Source organism: Schistocerca gregaria, chromosome 1 (assembly GCF_023897955.1).
Source record: "Schistocerca gregaria isolate iqSchGreg1 chromosome 1, iqSchGreg1.2, whole genome shotgun sequence".
Taxonomy (NCBI): Eukaryota; Metazoa; Arthropoda; class Insecta; order Orthoptera; family Acrididae; genus Schistocerca; species Schistocerca gregaria.
The window spans coordinates 1,181,203,793-1,181,212,256 of record NC_064920.1 but is presented as its reverse complement, the minus strand read 5'-3'; the positions used below and the strand labels follow the sequence as shown (position 1 = coordinate 1,181,212,256).

The 8,464-nt window shown below is 43.7% G+C and overlaps 1 non-coding gene across 1 annotated transcript; it reads left to right on the top strand.

Moving 5' to 3' along the window:
* Positions 1 to 1,420: 1,420 nt before the first annotated feature.
* LOC126286298 (U5 spliceosomal RNA) lies at positions 1,421 to 1,539 on the top strand. The gene has a single exon (XR_007551683.1). It is a non-coding gene; the product is annotated as a U5 spliceosomal RNA (small nuclear RNA).
* The last annotated feature ends 6,925 nt before the right edge of the window (positions 1,540 to 8,464 follow it).

Sequence of the window (8,464 nt, the reverse complement as noted above, 5' to 3'; positions counted from 1 at the left end):
TCCAGTAACTACCGAGTATCAGTCTTGGTAGTACTGAATATGACGATGCCCTGTCCTGAGATTATCTGATGAAGGCCCACGCGGGCGAAAAGCGTAATAAATAAATTACAAATTTGCAGCCTATGACTGTTATTACAATCATCTGCTCACGCTCGAATTCCACGGCATTAGTTTCTGTTCCGTTAGTATGTCTTTGTCCTTTTAACTGGGCTGCTACCGAGGAAGGGGGCGCAGTGGTTAGCACACTGGACTCGCATTCGGGAGGACGACGGTTCAATCCCGCGTCTTGTCATCCTGATTTAGGTTTTCCGTGATTTCCATAAATCGTTCCAGGCAAATGCCGGGATGGTTCCTTTGAAAGGGCACGGCCGTCTTCCTTCCCCGTCCTTCCCTAATCCGATGAGACCGTGCCGGCCGGAGTGGCCGTGCGGTTCTAGGTGCTACAGTCTGGTACCGAGCGACCGCTACGGTCGCAGGTTCGAATCCTGCCTCGGTCATGGATGTGCGTGTTGTCCTTCGGTTACTTAGGTTTAAGTAGTTCTACGTTCTAGGCCACTGATGACCTCAGAAGTTAAGTCGCATAGTGCTCAGAGCCATTTGAACCATTTTTGATGAGACCGATGACCTAGCAGTTTGGTCTCTTCCCCCAAACAACCCCAACCCCAGCTGGGCCGCTGAAGAGAATTCATATTCTTTAGCCAGCTTCTCCCATCGCTTAGGCGAGTGAAATGGCAATAAAGAAGAACACGCCTGAGTTGTCCAGAACTGCTGCACTGCTGGTTGGCTGGCCCAGTGGTCCGGGAACCACACAGTGTCGGCGAGTTTCTCGTGCTTGCCCTGCGCTTCTCTGCAGAACGCCCCCCCCCCCCCCCCCCTCTTACCCGCCACTACCTGTATATAGAGCGCCGGCCGGCAATCGCCTGTGTGTCAGGGACGGGGGCAGGGACGCGTCACGCCTCAGGCATTGATGGCGCCTAATTTCGCGCAGACAGCCGGCGCTCTGCGTCAAAGTGGGCAGGAGGCTACGCGCGCTGAATGCGTGATTTCTGCTGCGTGCCGCCTGTCGCTTACCGCTCTCGCCTGCCCTCAAAGGGCGCCCCGGCGCAGACTGGCTCTGGGTCTCCAGAGGCGGGTGGCCGGCGCCGCACCAGCTGACACCTGCGACGCCGTCCCACACTGCAGCCCCTGTGTCGCTCGCATTCCTAACAAGGGAACCTCCCCATCGCACCACCCTCAGATTTAGTTGTAAGTTGCCACAGTGCATAGCCCTTGAAAAAACCAAACACAGATCAATCGAAAAAAACAGGACGAAGTTGTGTGAAACTATGAAAAAGTAAGCAAAACATACAAATGGAGTAGTCCATGCGCAAGATTGCCAACATCAAGGTTAGACTGAACTCAAGAGCGCCGTGGTCCCGCGGCACTCTGGTTTCCCTTCAAAACGAATAAATCTTTCGCCTTTTACTAAAGATTTCCGTGGAGGGGAACATTAAATGACTCTGTAAGGTATTTTTCGTAGTGCTTGGCTATTGCTGAGCCATACGACAAATTTTGAAGTTAAGTGAGGGTAGAAACAAAATTGAAACGAAATTCCCAAATTGTGACTGGAAAGCTGTATGGCGGAACATCAACTATTCCGGGCTATCTACAGACGCTATTTCCGCATGGTACAAAACAGTTAATAATGTCATCAGTACCAATGAGATCTGGTGGATACACTCACCCACAGATTCACCTGTGGTGGCAATGTGCATAACTGGAATTGGATCAGGCAACAAATCGCCTTTCTCACCAGATCCTCTACCGAATATATAACGCCATCGTTCCTCCTGAGACCAGACATGACATACTTTCCGAAATTAAAAACCAACGCCATTAGCTGGTTACTGGGAAAATACGTTGGTTATGTCATCCAAAAACTTGGGTCGGACAACGAGATAGAATTCCGCGTTTACATGAAGCGTGAATATGCAAAAATCAGCACGTATCGCAACCACAAGAAGCACTACGGCAACATGCTGAAGATCATATTTGAAAGAATGGGTGTTGGTTAAACATGTCGAACCACTACAACATCTTGAACGAGAACGAACAGAAGAAAATTAAAAGTCACTTTGTTTCTTATTATTATTTACTATTACCTTGCTTCCGGAACTTTTTTTTTCAAAACATTTTGTTTAAAATTACTCGCGTTCGATTTCCAAAGTGTTTGCGTGATTCGAGAAGAATTGTTAAGTTCTTATCAGTGTTCAGTTTCTACTCAGAGAAGAGGTTTCTTTGTCTTTCTTACATCAGAGAATGGGAATTTTGTGTTAAGATTTCTGCACACCTAGTGCTATGACCCAACAGGGAACATGAAAATGGGGTGGTAGGGGTTTGGACCTCGACGCACTGGCAGTGCCGTGAAGAGACCCCAACGCTAGTGTGGCGTGTACGACGCCCTGGCCATCCTAAAAATAAAATAAACAAATAAATAAATAAAAAATTAAAAATAAATAAAAAATTAAAATAAAAGTGGTTAATAAAAATTGGATTGCTGAAAAAAATGAGGGATGAAAAAGTGGGTAGTGAAAAAAAGGAAAAAACAAAAAAGATGGAAAGAAGAAAAAAGTGATTAGTATGAGCAGATGCGGAACGAGAGGTCCTAGGTTCAAGACTTTCTTCTAGCGAAAAGTTTAATTTTTTATTTTCAGACCATTATCAAAGTTCAGTCACTCACACACAATCAACTTCGCTCTCCAAAATTCCAGGTCATGTTCATATTTGCTTGGACATATGCAGGATTTGACGGTCTACACACGGAAAAATTTGAAAATGTTAGAAACATACGTTTTGACAGAGCACAGGGAAAACTGTGCGACTGTGAAACTGTTGCATTCATTTGCTGCAGTTTATGTGTGAAACTCTTATGTTTTCATCACTTTTTGGGAGTAATTTTCACATCCACAACAAATCCTAAATCGGGCAACGTAGAAGAATCTTTTTACCCATTCGCCAAGTGTACAAGTTAGGTGGGTCGACAACATATTCCTGTCATGAGACGCACATGCCGTCACCAGTGTCGTATAGAATATATCACACGTGTTTTCCTGTGGAGGAATCCGTTGACGTATGACCTTGCGATCAAATGTTTTCGGTTCCCATTGGAGAGGCACGTCCTTTCGTCTACTAATCGCACGGTTTTGCGGTGCGATCGCAAAACACAGACACTAAACTTATTACAGTCTCGTCTCGTCAATGAACTAATGGACAGATCATAACTGTGCGAAAATCAAGAAAACCTTTTCGCTCGAACGTCTCATTCCGCAGCTGCTCACGACAACCACGGGACCTCGGCGCTCCTGATCTCAGGTTAACCTTGATGTTGCCTATCTTCGCGTGGACTATTCAGTTTGTATATTTTGCTTATTTTTTCATAGTTCCACACAACTTCTTCCTGTTTTCTCGATAGATCTGTGTTCAGTTTTTCAAGGATTATCCACTGTGCCAACGTATTACTAAATCTGAGGGGGGTGCTATGCGGAGGTTCCCTTGTAAGAACATCTCGTAACACATCGAAAGTTTTGCTGTGACTGGGATTCGAGTATGGAGCTCCTCCTTATTGCAGATAACAGCCCCGATTAGTGAGGTATCTAGAGCACACTTTCATAACCGGATCTGGCCTTCCACAGGCTGTGTAAAAACGTGCCAGTATCAAAACAATACAAAAAATCCGTAAGAAATGGCTCAGAGCACTATGGGACTTAACAGCTGAGGTCATCAGTCCTCTAGAATTTTGAACTACTTAAACCTAACTAACCTAAGGACATCACACACATCCATGCCCGAGGCAGGATTCGAACCTGCGACCGTAGCAGTCGCACAGATCCGGACTGCGCGCCTAGAAAAAAAAATCCGTAAGATCATGGGTCGGAAAAACCTTCACTAAGGAGATTGTTACTGAACCCAACGATTTCACATGTAAATAAATCGTCTTCTAGTTTCAAAATTCATGAATCCGATATAATCTAACTTCCTAAGGATGGTAGGACGTGAAACGGGCCGTCTTGGAGGAGGAGAGGCACCACAGGACATTTTAATTTACACTGTCTTTACTTTTAAAAATAAATTCATAAAATTTTGTCAGCATGACCAGGAAGGACTCAGGCTTCACACTCATACCAGAAGAAGTTCAAAAACATAACAAAACAAATTTCGTTTACATGTGAAATTTCCTCATTTTTTCACTTGGTATTGGCTGCATTTGTTGCTGTAGGTACACTTTCCTTCATAAGTAAGAGAGATTCTTCGATGAATTTTGCACAGCGTACAAACCATACTTACAGGTGTACGAAACTCTAGAAGTTCCTAAACCTGTTAAAAACTGTGGTAAAAATTGATATAATTAACTATAAAATTCGAGTTTTCTCTAAACACTAAGTTTAAAACCTAACAGACCATTCATTTTTCCATAGGAGAAACAAATTATAGAATTTCATACTCCTGTATGTATGGTTTGTAAGGTGTACAAAAGTAATCGAAGAATCTCTCTTACTTATGAAGAAACGTGTACCTATAGCAACAGTAAGTGAAAAAAATCATGAAATTTCACATTTAAAAAATATTATTTTTTCGTGTTTTTGAACTTCCTCTGCTGTGAGTGTGAATCCTGAATCCTTACTGGTCATGTTGACAAAGTTTCATGAATTTATTTGTAAAAGTATAGACAGTGCAAATTAAAATGTCCTGTGGTGCCTCTCCTTCTCGAAGTCGGCCCGTTTGACGTCCTACCCCCTTAAAGTTTTCATAGCAGGGAAAATATTTCTTTTTAACTATAAAAAAATCAGTTTCTGAGCTGTTGTAATAGCTGCGCTTGCTTTAATATGGTACAGAGTTGTAGTGGGGCAAAGAGGGTTCTGGGACACTTTTTATATCAGATTGATAAGTTATTGAATTAAATTGATTAATTAAACCACTCGTCTCCATCCCCTCAACCTATAGTTATGCTAAGTAGTTTGTGACAACCTTGGGGTTGATTTATGATCCCTTGGAGGTAATCTGTCCTTCTGAGGAACCTTCATGACCTCATCCTCTCCCACCCTACTCGGGTAAGGGACACTTTTTTTTTGTCATACAGCCCAAGTTCAGTTATTAACCTCTTTTCTTCATTTCCCCTTCTCCACTTCTCCCCCTCCCCTCCTTCACTTCTTGTCCTCTCTCCCACTTCGAAATTGGAGGGAAAAAGGTGCAGTCTGAGCTGAGCTGCTGGAAAGAAAGGGTATAGATCAGTGTCTTTAATTATTTACTTTATTTTTGAGGGTGTTATACTGCTGATGCGTTATCCTACAGCTGCCCCCATAGTCCGCCCTCCCCCAACCCCACTTTGTGCCACCCCCACCCCACTTTTTCCGATCGTGCTTGTACATGTCTGCCTCAGAGGTTGAAGACCGACTGTTGTAGTCCACAACACCGCTAACAGATGGTGCTCGAAACTGCCCTACAGCCACCCAAACCCATCCCCCCACTCGTGATCTCGCAGGAAAAAGACTAGGGTGGAAGGTACTGTCTATTTTTGGCAGGAAATGTGTTCAATTGATGAGATGCTGGTGCTGGACAGAGAGGAGTTTAACAGGTGTAATCATACAGTTGACAATTGAGTCCATAGCCCAATATGTGAAGAATGGAAGGAGATGATAGTGGATGAGTCTAAGGGAAATACTTCTCTCCAAATAACGGTGACGTAGCAGGATGAATTGAGTATGCAATTCGCAAGTCATAGACACTACTGCCTGCACAGGAGCAGTTTGTGTTTTTTGAGGCAACGGGAAACAACTTCGTCCTGTTCCTCTGTCCCAGACTGAATGAACTAGAGTTGCTTGCCTTGGTTATGGGGCTCAACTCAGGATGCTTGAAACGGGTTTTTTTCCCTTTCTGATTGGATGTGTGTGTATATTTTCACCTTGCTGTGTTATCTAGTCCACAATACAACTTGAATTTAGTGGGAAACTTTACTACAGCTTCTGCCAGAAGAATTATCTCCCACTGATCTACAAGAGCTCGAAAATGGAACCACGGTAAGAGGGGATAGGAAAGCAAACTATCACTGAGGTGTAAGTAGAGCAGCTGTCTACCAGTCTACAAGTGCATAGCTGTTGAGGAACTTGTGTGCAGGTACACATTAAGAAGATATAGGCCAGCAGACTTTCACTGAAGCGAAGGAAGGCCAATACTAACTACCACAAGCGATGGAAAACGGTACACTGCTCGAATTACACATCAAAATTGTCATGAAAAGAGAAGCAACAGATGAATGGATTTCTACTAGCTCTCGTCTTTTTACCTACTTGATCCTCTGCTGCCTTCACTACTTCATCCCTCAAAGATACCCATCCGTCTTCTATTGTATTTCTTTCCCCCATTCCTGTCAATTGTTCCCTTATGCTCTCTCTGGAACTCTGTACAACCTCTGGTTCTTTCAGTTTATCCAGGTCCCATCTCCTTAAATTCCCACCTTTTTGCAGTTTCTTCAGTTTTAATCTAAAGGTCATAACTAATAGATTGTGGTCAGAGTCCACATCTGCCCCTGGAAATGTCTTACAATTTACAACTTGGTTCCTATATCTCTGTCTTACCATTATATAGTCTATCTGATACCTTTTAGTATCTCCAGGCTTCTCCCATGTATACAACCTCCTTTCATGATTCTTACACCAAGTGTTAGCTATGATTAAGTTGTGCTCTGTGCAAAATTCTACCAGACGGCTTCCTCTTTCATTTCTTAACCCCAATCCATATTCACCTACTACGTTTCCTTCTCTCCCTTTTCTTACACTCGAATTCCAGTCATCCATGACTATTAAATGTTTGTCTCCCTTCACTATCTGAATAATTTCTTTTATTTCATCATACATTTCTTCAATTTCTTCGTTATCTGCATAGCTAGTTTGCATATAAACTTGTACTTCTGTAGTAGGTGTGGGCTTCGTATCAATCTTGGTCACAATAAGGCGTACACTATGCTGTTGGTAGTAGCTTACCTGCATTCCTATTTTCTTATTCATTATTAAACCTACTCCTGCATTACCCCTATTTGATATTGTGTTTATAACCCTATAGTCACCTGACCAGAAGTCTTGTTCCTCCTGCCACCGAACTTCACTAACTCCCACTATATCTATCTTTAACCTATCCATTTCCCTTTTTAAATTTTCTAACCTACCTGCCCCATTAAAGGATCTGACATTCCACGCTCCGATCCGTAGAACGCCAGTTTTCTTTCTCCTGGTAACGACATCCTCTTGAGTAGTCCCCGCCCGAAGATCCGAATGGGGGACTATTTTACCTTCGGAATATTTTACCCAAAAGGACGCCATCATCATTTAATCATACAGTAAAGCTGCATGCCCTCGGGAAAAATTACGGCCGTAGTTTCCCCTTGCTTTCAGCCGTTCGCAGTACCAGCACACCAAGGCTGTTTTGGTTATTGTTACAAGGCCAAATCATTCAATCATCCAGACTGTTGCCCCTGCAACTACTGAAAAGGCTGCTGCCCCTCTTCAGGAACCACACGTTTGTCTGGCCTCTCAACAGATACCCCTCCGTTGTGGTTGCACCTACGGTACGGGTATTTGTAACGCTGAGGCACGCAAGCCTCCCCACCATGGCAAGGTCCATGGTTCATGGGGGGAGGTTGTTACATATGTCTCTTCAGAATTGGTTAATTTGTCGAAATCGCGATGGTGATGCAAATCAATACGTTAAACACCGTCCTGGATGGCCCTGCGGCATCGACCGACCGCCGTGTCATCCTCCGCCGTGAGTCATCCGTTGATGCAGAGACGGAGGGGCATATGGTCAGCCCACCGTTTTCCCAGATGTTGTCACTTTTCTATACAATACATTGAAAACAGTCTAAAATACTGAGGTAAGATAAAATATTGAGGTAACAGAAAGTTCTCTACGAACGCTCTCTATCTCTAATGCTACAGAAAGAAATCCAGCTTTGCATTTTTATAAAATGTGGTGTTATAATTTGACAGCTGTAAACGTTAACAATGACAAGCATGCATCAGAAAATTTGCCACACTTATGCTACAGGTTAACGAATATTTAGATACTAGCAGTGAAATATCCTTTGACGGACAGTAGATACGATCCACATGAGGCCTCTACAGCTCTCCCCTTCCTTCCACCCCCTACCACCGCCCCCAGGCATGGGTACATCGAACCGTGAGTTGACCGTAAAGCGCCATCATAGTGCCGATCGACAAGTCTTAAATCCTGCAGCAGTCTTTACGATGTTGCTGTTGTATGGCTACCAGTTTCTCCAACCATCATACACCATCGTTGTTGCTAGTAGTCTGCGAAAATCTATTCATAGACGTTTGCCAGAACTGAGTCCGGTATACGATTGGAGTCAACCCCCTGAGCGTCAGTTAAGAATATGGCGCACTGAAGTACCGAAGCTGGTAGCCGTATAATCAAT